Raw genomic sequence first — 16386 nt, 5'->3', positions numbered from 1 at the left:
TGATGAACAGAAGATACTTTTATAAGTTTGTTTAGACTGTATATGTGTATTTGTTCGAGTTTTGAATATTATAATATTTTCATTTTCCAAAATCGATTTTTTGAAAATGGACTCATGCAATTTACTCATTTCACACAAAGAAATTAGTTTTGTTGTATTACAATAACGTTTGTGGCCTCGTTTGAGAGGGAATATATCTTTACATTACAGTAAATTCAGACAACAAAACTGTATGATATGAAAAATGAACAATACACTGTTTCCTCTAATTCGGAAATTTGTCATAGAAAAAGTTAGATGAAAATAAACACTTATTTGTTAAAAGATTGAGACATTTGTATCTTACTACATCATTTCATTGGATACAATAAATAGAAACTTGCGCAGATTAAATCCGTTTGTAATTGTTAAATAGTAGAAGGGATCAAATTCAAGACTTACCATTAAGGCTGAAATTAGCAAAATATCAAATATCTATTGAGACAATTGTTCTGACAGAAAATAAAAAAATTGCAGGATCCTGTGTAAATTATGTAGAATGAAATGTCAGAATATTCGTCATTCCATTGTATCTTTGTACTAAATCAAGGTCAGGCATTCTCTGCTGCTAGCCTGTATCTAGGATATAACAAAGACATGCGGTCGACATTGTTACAATGGTAATAAAGTCCAATAGACTGTAGATACAGCATTACTTAACCTGAAATGAGTCACTGTGTGTGTGTGTGTGTGCGTGCGTGCGTGCGTGCGTGCGTGCGTGCGTGCGTGCGTGAAGGTGTGTAAAAGCAGTATATTGTTAGTTTATTATTCGACCACTAAGGAATCAACTTAAGTTCAAGTAAATTTCTGTTTATACAAACCAACATATACAAAGATGCAACCAGATGAAAATAGAGAAATTAGATGGAAATAAACAGATACAGACTAATACAGACTAATACAGATAGAGACGTACATACTAATACAGATATAGACTAATACAGATAGTGGCATACATACTAATACAGATATAGACTAATACAGACTAATATAGATAGAGACATACATACTAATACAGATATAGACTAATACAGATAGAGAGTAACACAGACTAATACAGATAGAGACTAACACAGACTAACTAACACAGACTAATACAGATAGAGACTAACACAGACTAACTAACACAGTCTAATACAGATAGAGAGTAACACAGACTAATACAGATAGAGACATACATACTAATACAGATATAGACTAATACAGATAGAGAGTAACACAGACTAATACAGATAGAGACTAACACAGACTAACTAACACAGACTAATACAGATAGAGAGTAACACAGACTAATACAGATAGAGACGTACATACTAATACAGATATAGACTAATACTGAAAGAGACATACATACAAATACAGATATGGACTAATACAGACTAATATAGATAGAGAGTAATAGAGACTAATACAGATAGAGACTAACACAGAATAATACAGGCATAGACTAATACAGACTAATACAGACATAGACTAATACAGACTAATACAGACTAATACAGATATAGACGAATACAGATAGAGACTAATACAGATAAAGACGAATACAGCTAGAGACTAATACAGACTATTACAAATAAAGATGAATACAGACTAATATAGATAGAGATGAATACAGACTAATACAGATAGAGACGAATACAGACTAATAAAGATAAAGACGAATACAGACAAAGATGAATACAGACTATTACAGATGGAGACGAATACAGACTATTACAGATGGAGACAAATACATACAAATGCAGATAGAGACGAATACAGACTAATACAGATAGAGACAAATACAGATAGAGACGAATACAGACTAATATAGATAGAGACGAATACAGACTAATACAGATAGAGACAAATACAGACTAATACAGATAGAGACGAATACAGACTAATACAGATAGAGATGAATACAGACTAATACAGATAGAGACGAATACAGACTAATACAGATAGAGATGAATACAGATAGAGACGAATACAGACTAATATATATAGAGACGAATACAGACTAATACAGATAGAGACAAATACAGACTAATACAAATAGAGACGAATACAGACTAATACAAATAGAGATGAATACAGACTATTACAGACAGAGACGAATATAGATTTAGATTTAGAGAGGTAAAGAAATCAAATAAAGACAGTAGATGTAAATGATGTTGATCCTGTTCCTCGGGATACATGGTGTACTCAACTATTTCAACTTTTTGACCCATTCCAAATCATTTCTTTATCTACCAATTGTACACATCTTTTCAACTATTTTAACTGTTACTTTACTTTCCCAAAGACTTTCAGGTATTTAAACCATTCCAAATCGTTACTTTGTAGGCCTATAACAGATTGCTACAGGTTTTAAGTTTGATTTTAGTCAAAGACAGAGCAAGATCCCATGAATGTCAACGGACCCTCAGAAAAGTCCTGTTTTGTTGTTGTTGTTGTTGTGGTTGTACTTTTTAGCGGAGACGTGAGATATTCTGACAGGATGCTGTGTCTGGACACCAGCTTGTATAAAAACAAAAGGAGACGTCTATTTTTTGGAGGTAAATTGGAGCTGTAAACAGTTTTAATGAACGGTGGTGCCTGTGTGTGTGTGTGTGTGTGTGTGTGTGTGTGTGTGTGTGTGTGTGTGTGTGTGTGTGTGTGTGTGTGTGTGTGTGTGTGTGTGTGTGTGTGTGTGTGTGTGTGTGTGTGTGTGTGTGTGTGTGTGTGTGTGTGTGTGTGTGTGTGTGTGTGTTTCCACCAGATGGATGTGGTCGCCCGTAAACAAATAACAGAGAATGTCTGTGCAGTCACTGGGTTGTGAGTGTGTCTGCGACATTCAATAATACTTTTGAGAAACTTGACATAGGAAAGTGGAAAGTATAGTATGTTTAAAAAAAAGGGATTTGGAAGCTGTTGATGAAGTGATAAAATACCAAGTATGCCACTAATATAGGACATTTTAATCCAATCTCACTGCACCTGATATTGTGCTGTGGGTTGCCCACTTCAACAGCACTCTTCTTGTTGAAACATGCTAGCGTATCACCCCGTATTATTTAAGAAATATATTACCTTCAACAGTGTTATCTTGTGATCAAGACATTAATGTCTTGTAATTATTGGTGTCGTAATAATGTTAGCTAACGGGTTAGCAATTAGCATGTTTGACATTTCAGTGGAGTTAGGGGGTGTCCCTTTGTTGGGAGGAAAATTAGATAGCCATTTGTGTGTGCGTTTATGTATTTGTGTTTTTGAGTGTGTAATCTTGCAAACACATTCAGGAACTGTGAACAGTCTGTCCAGAGATGCCTGTGGGCTGGTGAGACTGTAACACCCACCATCAAGAGTCCCAGCCCAAAAGGGAGCACTACTCCTCCTACCAGAAACACAACGGTGCTCTGTTATTTACTGTCCACCCATGTAACATGTGCTCTGTTAATTACTGTCTAAGCATGTAACATGTGCTCTGTTATTTACTGTCCACCCATGTAACATGTGCTCTGTTATTTACTATCCACCCATGTAACATGTGCTCTGTTTATTACTGTCCACCCATGTAGCATGTGCTCTGTTATTTACTGTCCACCCATGTAACATGTGCTCTGTTAATTACTATCCACCCATGTAACATGTGCTCTGTTAATTACTGTCCACCCATGTAACATGTGCTCTGTTATTTACTGTCCACCCATGTAACATGTGCTCTGTTTATTACTGTCCACCCATGTAACATGTGCTCTGTTATTTACTATCCACCCATGTAACATGTGCTCTGTTAATTACTATCCACCCATGTAACATGTGCTCTGTTAATTACTATCCACCCATGTAACATGTGCTCTGTTAATTACTATCCACCCATGTAAAATGTGCTCTGTTAATTACTATCCACCCATGTAACATGTGCTCTGTTAATTACTATCCACCCATGTAACATGTGCTCTGTTAATTACTATCCACCCATGTAACATTTTTTATTTATTTATTTTACCGTTATTTTACCAGGTAAGTTGACTGAGAACACGTTCTCATTTGCAGCAACGACCTGGGGAATAGTTACAGGGGAGAGGAGGGGGATGAATGAGCCAATTGTAAACTGGGGATGTAAACTGAACATGTGCTCAGCTCGGGGCAATGGCAGAGTTCCTTAATCACTGTGAACAGAGTGTGACAACACCATGTGTGGACCCTACCTAGGGTTGGAAAATTCCAGAAACTTTCTAGATTTCTTGCTTTATTCCCTCCTGATTCAGAGAACCTTCCACATGGGATATCTGGAAACCTGGGGAACCCTAGGCCTACCGAAACGGTGTTGTTTAATTCTTTATCTTTACTATTTTACTTCATTTAATTTCAGGCATCAATCCCAATTATACTAAAGTATCTCCAATTCCCAAAATATTTTTCATTTAATTTGAACGGTAAGAGTGCTTTAAGACAACCAGCAACACCCAAAGGGTTTTGGAGAAATTGTTTAACAAATCGGATGCTCTGTTTGTGTGTATTTGAAAGACCCAAACTGCTTGAATGGCGAGATGCGCCCGTGTGTGTGTGTGTCTGTGCCTGTGTCTGTGTGTGCGCACACAATATCACTTGCTGCTCATGTGAGTTTTACAGTGTGTTTGTCACTTTGTCGTCATAGTAATAGTAGTGTGTTGCTCCCATTGTTATGAGCGGAGTCTCATGACGTCTGTGTCTTCATTACTCCCATTGTTATGAGCAGAGTCTCATGACGTCTGTGTCTTCATTACTCCCATTGTTATGAGCAGAGTCTCATGACGTCTGTGTCTTCATTACTCCCATTGTTATGAGCAGAGTCTCATGACGTCTGTGTCTTCATTACTCCCATTGTTATGAGCAGAGTCTCATAGCGTCTGTGTCTTCATTACTCCCATTGTTATGAGCAGAGTCTCATGACGTCTGTGTCTTCATTACTCCCATTGTTATGAGCAGAGTCTCATGACGTCTGTGTCTTCATTACTCCCATTGTTATGAGCAGAGTCTCATGACGTCTGTGTCTTCATTACTCCCATTGTTATGAGCAGAGTCTCATAGCGTCTGTGTCTTTCTTTTGTTTTCATATGAGATTTATTAAAGACAGGATGTTGTGAATGGGGGAGTGGTGAAACTGAGGGATTTGTACATCCTGGGAGAAGAGGAAGAGGAAAATGGTGGAAAGAAACGGACTAAGAGTACAAAACAACTGGGGGGGGGGGGTCAAATAGAAGGAGAAGAATCCAGAAAGTTCAATAGAGGAGGTTTCAGGAGGTATCAGGAGTTATCAGGAGGTATCAGGAGTTATCAGGAGGTATCAGGAGGTATCAGGAGGTATCAGGAGTTATCAGGAGGTATCAGGAGGTATCAACGAGAGAGGAGGTACGCTGAATGACGGCCATTTTGGGCGGGGCACATGCACTATGAGAGAGCGAGAGAGAGAGAGAGAGAGAGCGAGAGACGTAGAGAGAGAGAGAGAGACAACAAACTTGGAGGGAAAAAAGAGCAACATCTAGAGTGTGTCTAGATACATAATGAAATTGCCCAAATTTTGTCCTAATCTGTTCCCGAAACAAATCTCAAAGGCTGACAATACTGCCGACCTCACTGTTTTCTGAGGAGAGTCTCTCAAGCAGAACTTAACATTTCATTGGAAGTAAAACCATGAATACAGTCTATTCGGTGTCAGGGGGAACAAGATCATCCATATCATATTAGGAGTGCTGTTGTAGGCTCAGTTTTGTCTTTTGGATCCCAATGGATAAGATTATATGGACAGGTGGGTGGCTGATCCTAGATCAGTACTCTTATTCTGACATTTACGGTACCAGAGGTCAGGGATAGAAACAAGACTTAGGGTTCCATCCTCTCTGTGTCCTCTTAATCATCCTCTCTGTGTCTTGTTAGTCATTGTCACCGTGTCTTGTTAGTCAATGTTTCTGTGTCTTGTTAGTCATTGTCACTGTATCTTGTTAGTCAATGTGTCTGTGTCTTGTTAGTCAATGTCACTGTGTCTTGTTAGTCATTGTCACTGTGTCTTGTTAGTCATTGTCACTGTATCTTGTTAGTCATTGTCACTGTGTCTTGTTAGTCAATCTTTCTGTGTCTTGTTAGTCATTGTCACTGTGTCTTGTTAGTCATTGTCGCTGTGTCTTGTTAGTCAATGTCTCTGTGTCTTGTTAGTCATTGTCACTGTATCTTGTTAGTCATTGTCACTGTGTCTTGTTAGTCAATGTTTCTGTATCTTGTTAGTCATTGTCACTGTATCTTGTTAGTCATTGTCACTATATCTTGTTAGTCGTTGTCACTATATCTTGTTAGTCGTTGTCACTATATCTTGTTAGTCGTTGTCACTATATCTTGTTAGTCGTTGTCACTATATCTTGTTAGTCATTGTCACTATATCTTGTTAGTCATTGTCACTATATCTTGTTAGTCATTGTCACTGTATCTTGTTAGTCATTGTCACTATATCTTGTTAGTCATTGTCTCTGTGTCTTGTTGAGTGTGTGCTTCTTTAAAAAGGAGCATTTTACCCAGCATGCTTTGTCATGAAAAATACTCAAATAAACAATGGTTAAAGTAAGGTGTCTCATATAGACCAGGCAGACGTGGGTAGGTGCCATTCTGGCGTCAGATTCGGTCATTTCCTGGTGCTATAGATGCCATTTATGAGATGATACTCAGAACAAGCCAAGGAAATCATGCATGTATTTGTGAGCAAACAATATGTATATGTTTCAAAAACTTTGTTTGATATCAATGACTGTATATAAATCCAGATATAAAGCCACACATGTACAACTGCACATACTTCTGTTCTCAAAATATTATATTAGTATATTGTTTTGGTCATTGATTTAAAGCTCTTGTCCTCTGAAACTAATATCCAGTTTGATAAAGAGATTAGAACAGAACAATTACAGAGTATTTTTAGAACGGAAAAAATGATCACGAGTATTCTAAGAACAGAAAAAAGACAGAGTATTCTTTGAATATAAAAATTACAGAATATGCTTAGTACAGAAAAATTACAGAGTATTCTTAGAACAGAAAAATTACCATGAATATTCTTAGAATATACAAACTACAGAGTATTCTTGGAACAGAAAAAGGACAATGAATATTCTTAGAAAATACAAATGACAGTGTAAAGGTTGTCGTAGTCGTTCTCCTCCTCAGACGAGGAGGAGCATGGATCGGACCAAGATGCGGAGTAGTAGGTATTCATGTTTTAATGGCAAACCAACAAACACTACAAATTAACAAAACAACAAACGTGACTAACCTGCAACAGTCCTGTGTGGCCCAAACGCTGACACAAGAACAAACACCCACAAAAACACCAGTGAAACCCTGGCTGGCTTAGTATGACTCCCAATCAGAGACAAACGATACACACCTGTCTCTGATTGAGAATCATACCAGGCCGAACACAAAAACCCAACATAGAAATAGAAACCTAGACCAACCCACCCAACTCACGCCCTGACCAACTAAAACAAATACATAACAAAGGAAAACAGGTCAGGAACGTGACAGAACCCCCCCTTAAGGTGCGAACTCCGGGCACACCAGCACAAAGTCTAGGGGAGGGTCGGTGGGCGTCTGTCCACGGTGGCGGCTCTGGCGCTGGGCGAGGTCCCCACCCCACCATAGTCACTCCCCGCTTCCGTATCCCCCTCCCAATGACCACCCTCCAACTAAACCCACCTAAATGAAGGGGCAGCATCGGGATAAGGGGCAGCACCGGGATAAGGACCAGCAGCTCCGGGCTGAGGGACGGCAGCTCCTGGCTGAGGGACTCTGGCAGGTCCTGGCTGAGGGACTCTGGCAGGTCCTGGCTGAGGGACTCTGGCAGGTCCTGGCTGAGGGACTCTGGCAGGTCCTGGCTGAGGGGCTCTGGCAGGTCCTGGCTGAGGGGCTCTGGCTGATCCTGGCTGGACGGCTCTGGCTGATCCTGGCTGGACGGCTCTGGCTGGTCCTGGCTGGACGGCTCTGGCTGGTCCTGGCTGGACGGCTCTGGCTGGTCCTGGCTGGACGGCTCTGGCTGGTCCTGGCTGGACGGCTCTGGCAGGTCCTGGCTGGACGGCTCTGGCTGGTCCTGGCTGGACGGCTCTGGCTGGTCCTGGCTGGACGGCTCTGGCTGGTCCTGGCTGGACGGCTCTGAAGGCTCGGGACAGACGGGCAGCGCTGGGCAGGCAGACAGTTCAGACCACGCTGGGCAGGCAGACAGTTCGGGCAGCGCTGAGCAGGCAAGCAGCGCAGGCGGCGTTGGGCAGACGGCCGACTCTGACCTGCTGAGGCGCACAGTAGGCCTGGTGCGTGGTGCCGGAACTGGAGGCACTGGGCTGGAGACATGCACCACAGGGAGAGTGCGTGGAGGAGGAACAGGGCTCTGGAAACGCACTGGAAGCCTGGTGCGTGGAGTAGGCACTGGTGGTACTGAGCTGGGGTGGGAAGGTGGCGCCGGATATACCGGACCGTGAAGGAGGACACGTGCTCTTGAGCACCGAGCCTCCCCAACCCTACCAGGTTGAATGGTCCCCGTAGCCCTGCCAGTGCGGCGAGGTGGAATAGCCCGCACTGGGCTATGCAGGCGAACCGGGGACACCACCTGTAAGGCTGGTGCCATGTACGCCGGCCCGAGGAGACGTACTGGAGGCCAGATACGTTGGGCCGGCTTCATGACATCCGGCTCGATGCCCAACCCAGCCCTCCCAGTGCGGCAAGGTGGAATAGCCCGCACTGGGCTAAGCACGCGTACTGGGGACACCGTGCGCTTTAGCGCATAACACGGTGTCTGACCAGTACGACGCCCTCTCACTCCACGGTAAGCCCGGGGAGTTGGCTCAGGTAACCAACCCGGCTTCGCCACACTCCCCTTTAGCCCCCCCCCCCAAGAAATTTTTGGGTGAGCCTCTCGGGCTTCCAGCCGCTCTGCCTTGCTTTAGCCTCATAAAACCTCCTCTCCGCTTTCGCTGCCTCCAGCTCCGCTTTGGGGCGGCGACACTCCACTGGCTCTGCCCAGGGTCCTTTACCGTCTAGGATCTCCTCCCAAGTCCATTCATCTTTTCCCCATTGTTGTTGTTCCTGCCTTCCTTCTCCACTCCGCTTGATCCTGTTTTGGTGGGTGTTTCTGTAAAGGTTGTCGTAGTCGTTCTCCTCCTCAGACGAGGAGGAGCATGGATCGGACCAAGATGCGGAGTAGTAGGTATTCATGTTTTAATGGCAAACCAACAAACACTACAAATTAACAAAACAACAAACGTGACTAACCTGCAACAGTCCTGTGTGGCCCAAACGCTGACACAAGAACAAACACCCACAAAAACACCAGTGAAACCCTGGCTGCCTTAGTATGACTCCCAATCAGAGACAAACGATACACACCTGTCTCTGATTGAGAATCATACCAGGCCGAACACAAAAACCCAACATAGAAATAGAAACCTAGACCAACCCACCCAACTCACGCCCTGACCAACTAAAACAAATACATAACAAAGGAAAACAGATCAGGAACGTGACAGACAGAGTATTCTTAGAACAGAAAAATGACAATTAATATTCTTAGAATATACAAATGACAGAGTATTCTTAGAACAGAAAAATGACAATGAATATTCTTAGAAAATACAAATTACAGAGTATTCTTAGAACAGAAAAATGACAATTAATATTCTTAGAATATACAAATTACAGAGTATTCTTAGAACAGAAAAATGACAATTAATATTCTTAGAATATACAAATTACAGAGTATTCCTGGAACAGAAAAAGGACAATGAATATTCTTAGAAAATACAAATTACAGAGTATTCTTAGAACAGAAAAAGGACAAAGAGTAGTCAATCCTCCTGTTCCATTTGTGAAGTATCCCATTGATAATTCAATGTGAGAGGAGAAAATAGTTTTTTCTTTGTTCCAAGAGACATATGTTAGCACACATGCAAAATATTTAGCAGCTGATCTTGAATCCTAATTTTGCTCTTGAATTGGCAGTGTTCTTGAAGCTCTAAGATTTACTTAGATAAATTGTAGGTATAAGTTTACAATAGTTGTACTGGTAATGATTGTCTTAGTTGAGGTGAACATTTTCAACTCCAACATGTAAAGATAAGTTAGGGTGTGTGTGTGTGTGTGTGTGTGTGTGTGTGTGTGTGTGTGCGTGTGTGCGTGTGTGTGTGTGTGTGTGTGTATCCTCTCAACCTGGACCGCGTCTGATGCACACCTGTCACTCTGCCTCCAGAAGAAAAGAGTTCCAGGTAATTATCCACTAGACTGTATAAGGCTCTGGTGAAAGGTAGTGCACGAATAAAGGGAATAGGGGTGCCATTTTAGACGCAACCATTGGCTGTAGGCATGGGATGAAACAAAACTACACTGTTAAATTCTCCATAGATATAGAGACAACATTGGTGGGTCCTCTGCCCTCTGTCCTTTGACCTCTGCCCACCTCAACACTTGCCCATTAAATGGTACTCTACATAACATTGAATTACTCTGTGGTAGCAGCTCCATCCAAATATAAATACTGTATGTATTAGTTATTTTCAAAAGTTGTCAAAGATTAGGTAGCCTAAACATGGCAGTTTCATTGTGTAATTGTGACCAGGTTAGAATCCAACCAATTCTTGAAAAGTTCTGTGTTCTGTGGCGGTTCTGACAATTAAAAAAAAAAATGTTAGAAAGTTCAAACAATTTCAGAACCAGAGAAACGATTTAAAGTCTTGTTTATGATCAATGTTTCCACTTCTATATATATTAGACTATTAATATATAGGTTACGGCCAGCACATAGTATTATAGTGAAATATACATAGCATTATAGTGTAGTACACATAGTATTATAGTGTAGTATACATAGTAGTATAGTGTAGAATACATAGTATTATAGTGTAGTACACATAGTATTATAGTGTAGTACACATAGTACTCAGCGTCAAATAGGATGCAGTTGACTTTGATTTGAAAGAAAAACTGAAGAAAAGCAGAATTTACATCATTACAAATTGCACTGAAAATACATACTACATGGCCTAACTAGAAGACAGGACAGTTAAAACATATTACAGGATATTTATTTATTGAAGATATTGAAGAACTAGAGTGACTGTCTGACAGCAGAGTAGTGTTTCTTAGCCGATTCATACAGCCAGTTATTCAGATGATGCAGGATTAGACCATTAGAATATACAGATGTCCTTTGAACTACCAAATAATATTGTGTGTGTGTGAGAGAGAGATAAAATAGTGTGTTTGTCTGTTTCAAGAGTGTGTGTTAGTATACAGTATGTAAGAGGGGTGTCTGGAAAGGTGTGTGTGTGTGTGTGTTTGCACGTGTGTGTGTGTGTGAGAGAGAGAGAGAGATAGAGGATGTGTATGAATATATTGATTGATAAAATTTTATGTCCTCTCCCTAAGAAATGTAATACATTTTAGCATTATATAGTTAGACTCTTTTGCTTGCAAAATCATGTAGTCTTTAAGTACGACCTTGTGTGGCCTACTGATTTGATTTAACCATGCAGATATTATCACGGTACTGTAATTTATCAAAATATTAGAAAGACGTTAATTACTTATCAAAATGTCTTATGTTCTGTGTCGTACAACTAAGACATTAGTAAATTGCTTGTTAGTTTGTTAGGGAGTGTTTGATGAAGTTAGAACTGAAATTCTTGATAGACTGTGCTTGGGCTCGGTAAAGTATTGCTGTAATTCTCAGTGTGAATACGCGCTCTACTCGTTTGTGAAGGAGCAGGCAGTTTGATGGTATATTTGAAAACTGTGGTACTGTGACTGAATCATACGTTTGTCAAGAAACCGGGTATTTTGTCCTTTACTCTTACACAGATATTATATTGTGTATTTCAAATGTTGTCAAAGATAAGAGCAATTAGATTGCCTTAATGTGGCAGTTTCAGTGTGGAATTGTGACCAGGTTAGAAATAATCAGATAAAAACAAAATAAAAAGCAAGGTCTGTAAATTCACGTTGTATTTTGAAGCACATGCAGCATGTGCCAGCAGGGAAGAGCTTGAAAAATGTATGCACAGCTGTATGCATATTGGTACATACCTTGTCTGTGGAGAAAAAGTTCCCTAAACATCATGAACAATTGCTTTAATATTGAGAGGACATAATATTGGAGCACATGAGCAGCCGAGCTGGGGGCTGTTAGATGAGTGTCGCTGTCCACTGAACGGCAGTGCTAAACTGTTGCGCTCTCCGTATGACTTCGAGGGGCCATTTTAAACACTTACACATCAAAGAAAATATTGATTGGTATATTTTATTACAAATGTCAAATGTACGTACAAAACAGAGATAAACATACACATGGTGATTGTTTGAAACAGGGGGGAAATTATATGAACTGGACAAAAGAGAGGGGAAAGTGTAGCAGCCCACGCGATACTAGTGGAGTAACTGTGTGTGTTTCAGGGGAAATGTATGCAACACCCAGGTGTTTCAGAATATTGTCAAGATGAGAGTCCATATATTTTCTGTAATTCTGAATGAGTTGTATGTCCCATTCCAACTGCACACGACGCTGAAATGTGTTTAAGTCAAATAGGATGCATTTGACTTTGACTTGAAAGAAAAACTGTAGAAAAGCAGAATTTACATCATTACAAATTGCACTGAAAATACATACTACATGGCCTAACTAGAAGACAGGACAGTTAAAACATATTACAGGATATTTATTTATTGAAGATATTGAAGAACTAGAGTGACTGTCTGACAGCAGAGTAGTGTTTCTTAGCCGATTCATACAGCCAGTTATTCAGATGATGCAGGATTAGACCATTAGAATATACAGATCTCCTTTGAACTCCCAACGCTGAAATGTGTTTTATATTTTCCATCAAATGGGCTGTTGCAATGTCAATAAATGCCTTATTTTTAATGTGTTACCGGGGACACTATTTCTGTTAATGTATAATCGGTGTGTGACTGCGTATAGGTCTTTATGAATACATACCTGTCTATAATTCATCACATGATGTTCCATTAAAAAAAATGCATGTGCAAAAACACATATATATATATATATATATTCTCTACAAGAGAAAATGTTGTTGCGTGGCATGATGTATGGAATTTGTTGCTAAATAAGCTGTTGGGTGTTTGAGTAGCCGACAAAGTCGTGTAGAATATTTACATATCCTTTTTTTGTTTATTGTGCATTGTCATATTTGAAACCATGGCAGAAAATCATAATGACAGGTTGAGGAAGTTGTTGTGAGTTATGTTATGTGGTAAATATAACTACTTCTTCATTGGAGATGAGAAAGGTGTTGGATATTTTCAGCATTGATATGATTGTTTTGAAATTATTCTGAAATATCTGTGCGTGAATGGGGTGATGAATTGTTGATTTCACCTCTTATTTTTGGGCATTTAAAAAAAATCTCTCTATTTTTGGCTGGGGTGTCATTGTGTATTGCTAACGTTATGGGCTGACGCATAATCACTGTTTTTCAGATGTTCGTGGTGGGGGCTCAGAGCAGTGTGAATAACTACTACTGACGTAACTCACAAAACAGATGGACGTGACATATGAAGAGTGCTGAATATATGAATGTATTTTTATCCTAATTTACAATTACATGTGGAATTGTTGTATTCATTTGATGGGTATAGACTGTAAGTCATGTCTCTTTGATGCACGTTCATAAGATCTCAAATGCTGAAAGATCTTTTCAAAATACTCATTGATTGTAAATGTTTTTGCCCCTTTGTTTTTGTTGCTGTCTTTAATTTAGAGATTAATTCTGATGGACCTTTATAAAATGGCTCTATAGTTGGTAAAGTTAAGTTACATCACATTCATAAGCTATCTAAGCAGGATGATAAATAAAATAGGCTACCTCTTAATGAATAACCCCTGTTTGAGTAATATCCTATCATCTGAAGAGATATATTCATGTAAGAATATTCTGTAAGTTTGCTACTATGCCAAATAGGCTATGTTACAAAAGTGAGATAAACGTCTGAAACGCCAGTTCATCCAAGCCATAACGTAGGCGCTACCTATCACGTATATATCGAATGATCTTCACTTCTGTCAAAGAATGCAAATGATTGAATGATGACTTGTCAAAAGTCAATCGTTTTTTCCTACTAAGCACATTTTGCTGAGCACATTGCATTGGTAAAATGTTCTAAGGCATTTGTGGTTTGTTCATATTTCATGTTAAGTTACATGTCGGTGCAAGCATACAGCTAATAGACTATGGCGACAGCGGGGTGTCTTCAAGGCAAGAATAGCCTAGGATACACTGTTGTGAGACGCTCAGTCTGGATTGCTAGCTGACGCACTGTACCTCAAAATGCCTAACAACAAGTCTACATTTTTCCACAGTCGTGACATCGCGCAAAGGAGACGCATATTCTCTCAATAATCATGTTCGACTTGTCATTGTGGCTCACAAATGTACAGTGCAACGGAATAAAATGTTAGAAATTCACTGACTGTCTCTCTGTTTATATAATCACACATCCACCCCTCCTCTTCCGTGTTTGGGAAATTTACTCAGAGACAGAAGAGGAAGCGAGACATCTCACTCTCATTTTCTCTGGTTCATATTCAACTGAGCAGACCAGACACAGCTGCTAATGCATTGGTGCTAATGAGAGACCCCTTAAGCAGACCGGAACTTTGATTTTTTTTGTCACAGTTGTGGGAGTGGGACGTCTTTATTTATCCACCATCTTTGATTTACTATGGCGAGACAGTAGTCTCGCGAAACATGAGAATAGAATGAAACCGGCCAGATGGGGTTTGTAGTTTTTATGGGGGGGGAGTTGCTCTTGTTCACGCGCGCCTCTAAGCTCTCATAAAATGTAAGCAAAAAAAACACGCGTGTGCTTATAAGCTTTAACTGTGAAATGTCAAACAAAATACAATTGTATTCGTCACATGCTTCGTAGACAATAGGTTTAGACTAACAGTAAAATGCTTACTCACACATACCCTATCACATGTTGTAATTATCAATATAATGGTACCACGGTGCTTAAAATAGGCGAATGAGTCATGTCCAGAAGGGTGCGCGCTGATACCAATGATAGACATTTCTTTATCGAATGGCGTCTTTCCAAAAGCTCTCCGGGAGGCTGGTGGATAGATTATTGTTCGACCAATCGGAGCATCCTTCCATTCATAAAGTGGTGTGGACAGTTTTTTTTGAACGCGTGGGTTTGGAGGGTTTCATAACCCTGACTGAAACTGAAAAACCTGTTTGACAAGAGCCAATAAAAGGCTCGGAAAAGAAGTTGCCGTAATGTGCGCCCAATCGCTCCTCACCTAGGACCTACATGTGACCCCCCCTCCTTCACACACAAAATTGCATGAATGGGAATAGACTCTTTGTGATTGACATGTAAATTCACCAAAGTGTGGGCCGTTTCTATTGGTAGACAGCTGTTGTAGCCAATCACGAGTGGAGGGGGGTTTGCAGGCAGCCGTAGAGTAGGTGGTGGGCGTGTGCTTAAATCTGGATAGACGAGTGTTGGGGGAGTTGTGGGAGTGTGACGCTACAACCACCTTATAAAGGGACTCACGGTGTGTCTTGAAATTAGAGCACGTTGCCTAAATTTGAGGTCTCCAAACAGTCACTAAAAAGCCGCTGTCATGCATTCGTTGAAGGTGGACGACATGCTTCATATGACGGAGACGCCACTCTTCTGGGTCGGGACATTCACCGTGGCCTCACTGTCTTTATGGGTGCTCCACCGACTCCTCCAAGGTTTTCGGATTTGGGTCTTGGGAAATGGACAGTTGCTCTCTCCGAAATTGGGCAAATGGGCAGGTGAGTTGGTCACACGAATTCCTTACGAAAAAACCCAAGTCACGAAGGCTGTTCAATAAGCCCTGAACTCGACAATAAAATGTCAACATTGGGATATTTCAGGGAAACTTTGCAATTCCCCAAAAAACTGTATTCTCGTCATTTTTGACGTATCAGCGACATTAGAAAGTCGAGTTGTGTAACAGGGCTATCGAGTAAACGCACTAACTGGTTATTAACAAGATCATGCTTATTGGCTAAATCTTTTTTTTTGTGTGTGTGTGTGTGTGCGCAACACCCGCACTTCAGCACCTCTGACTGATGTTCCAGAACCCAAACCAGCGTTTTTCGCCCTGCTTTAGAATCGACAAAGATGTCCAGTATAGATGAACCACAAACCAATTTGCGCAGGTTGTGCGCTCATTCAGAGATCTGTTGTGATCTGTTGTGATCTGTCATGTGTTGTGGGTGAGCATTCATCCAGCGGCACACTGGGCAACAATTGCCCATCCACTTGATGTAGGAACAACCTGCCCAATTCTATAAATATAGATGCCTA

At 40.6% G+C, this 16386-nt stretch overlaps 1 pseudogene; it reads left to right on the top strand.

Moving 5' to 3' along the window:
- Positions 1-16386, top strand: part of LOC129854951 (very-long-chain 3-oxoacyl-CoA reductase-A-like) — a 79991-nt pseudogene that overhangs the window by 28984 nt on the left and 34621 nt on the right.

The sequence above is a fragment of the Salvelinus fontinalis genome, chromosome 5 (genome assembly GCF_029448725.1).
Source record: "Salvelinus fontinalis isolate EN_2023a chromosome 5, ASM2944872v1, whole genome shotgun sequence".
Lineage (NCBI taxonomy): Eukaryota > Metazoa > Chordata > Actinopteri > Salmoniformes > Salmonidae > Salvelinus > Salvelinus fontinalis.
The sequence above is the reverse complement of the archived record's forward strand: the minus strand, read 5'-3'. Positions and strand labels throughout refer to the sequence as shown.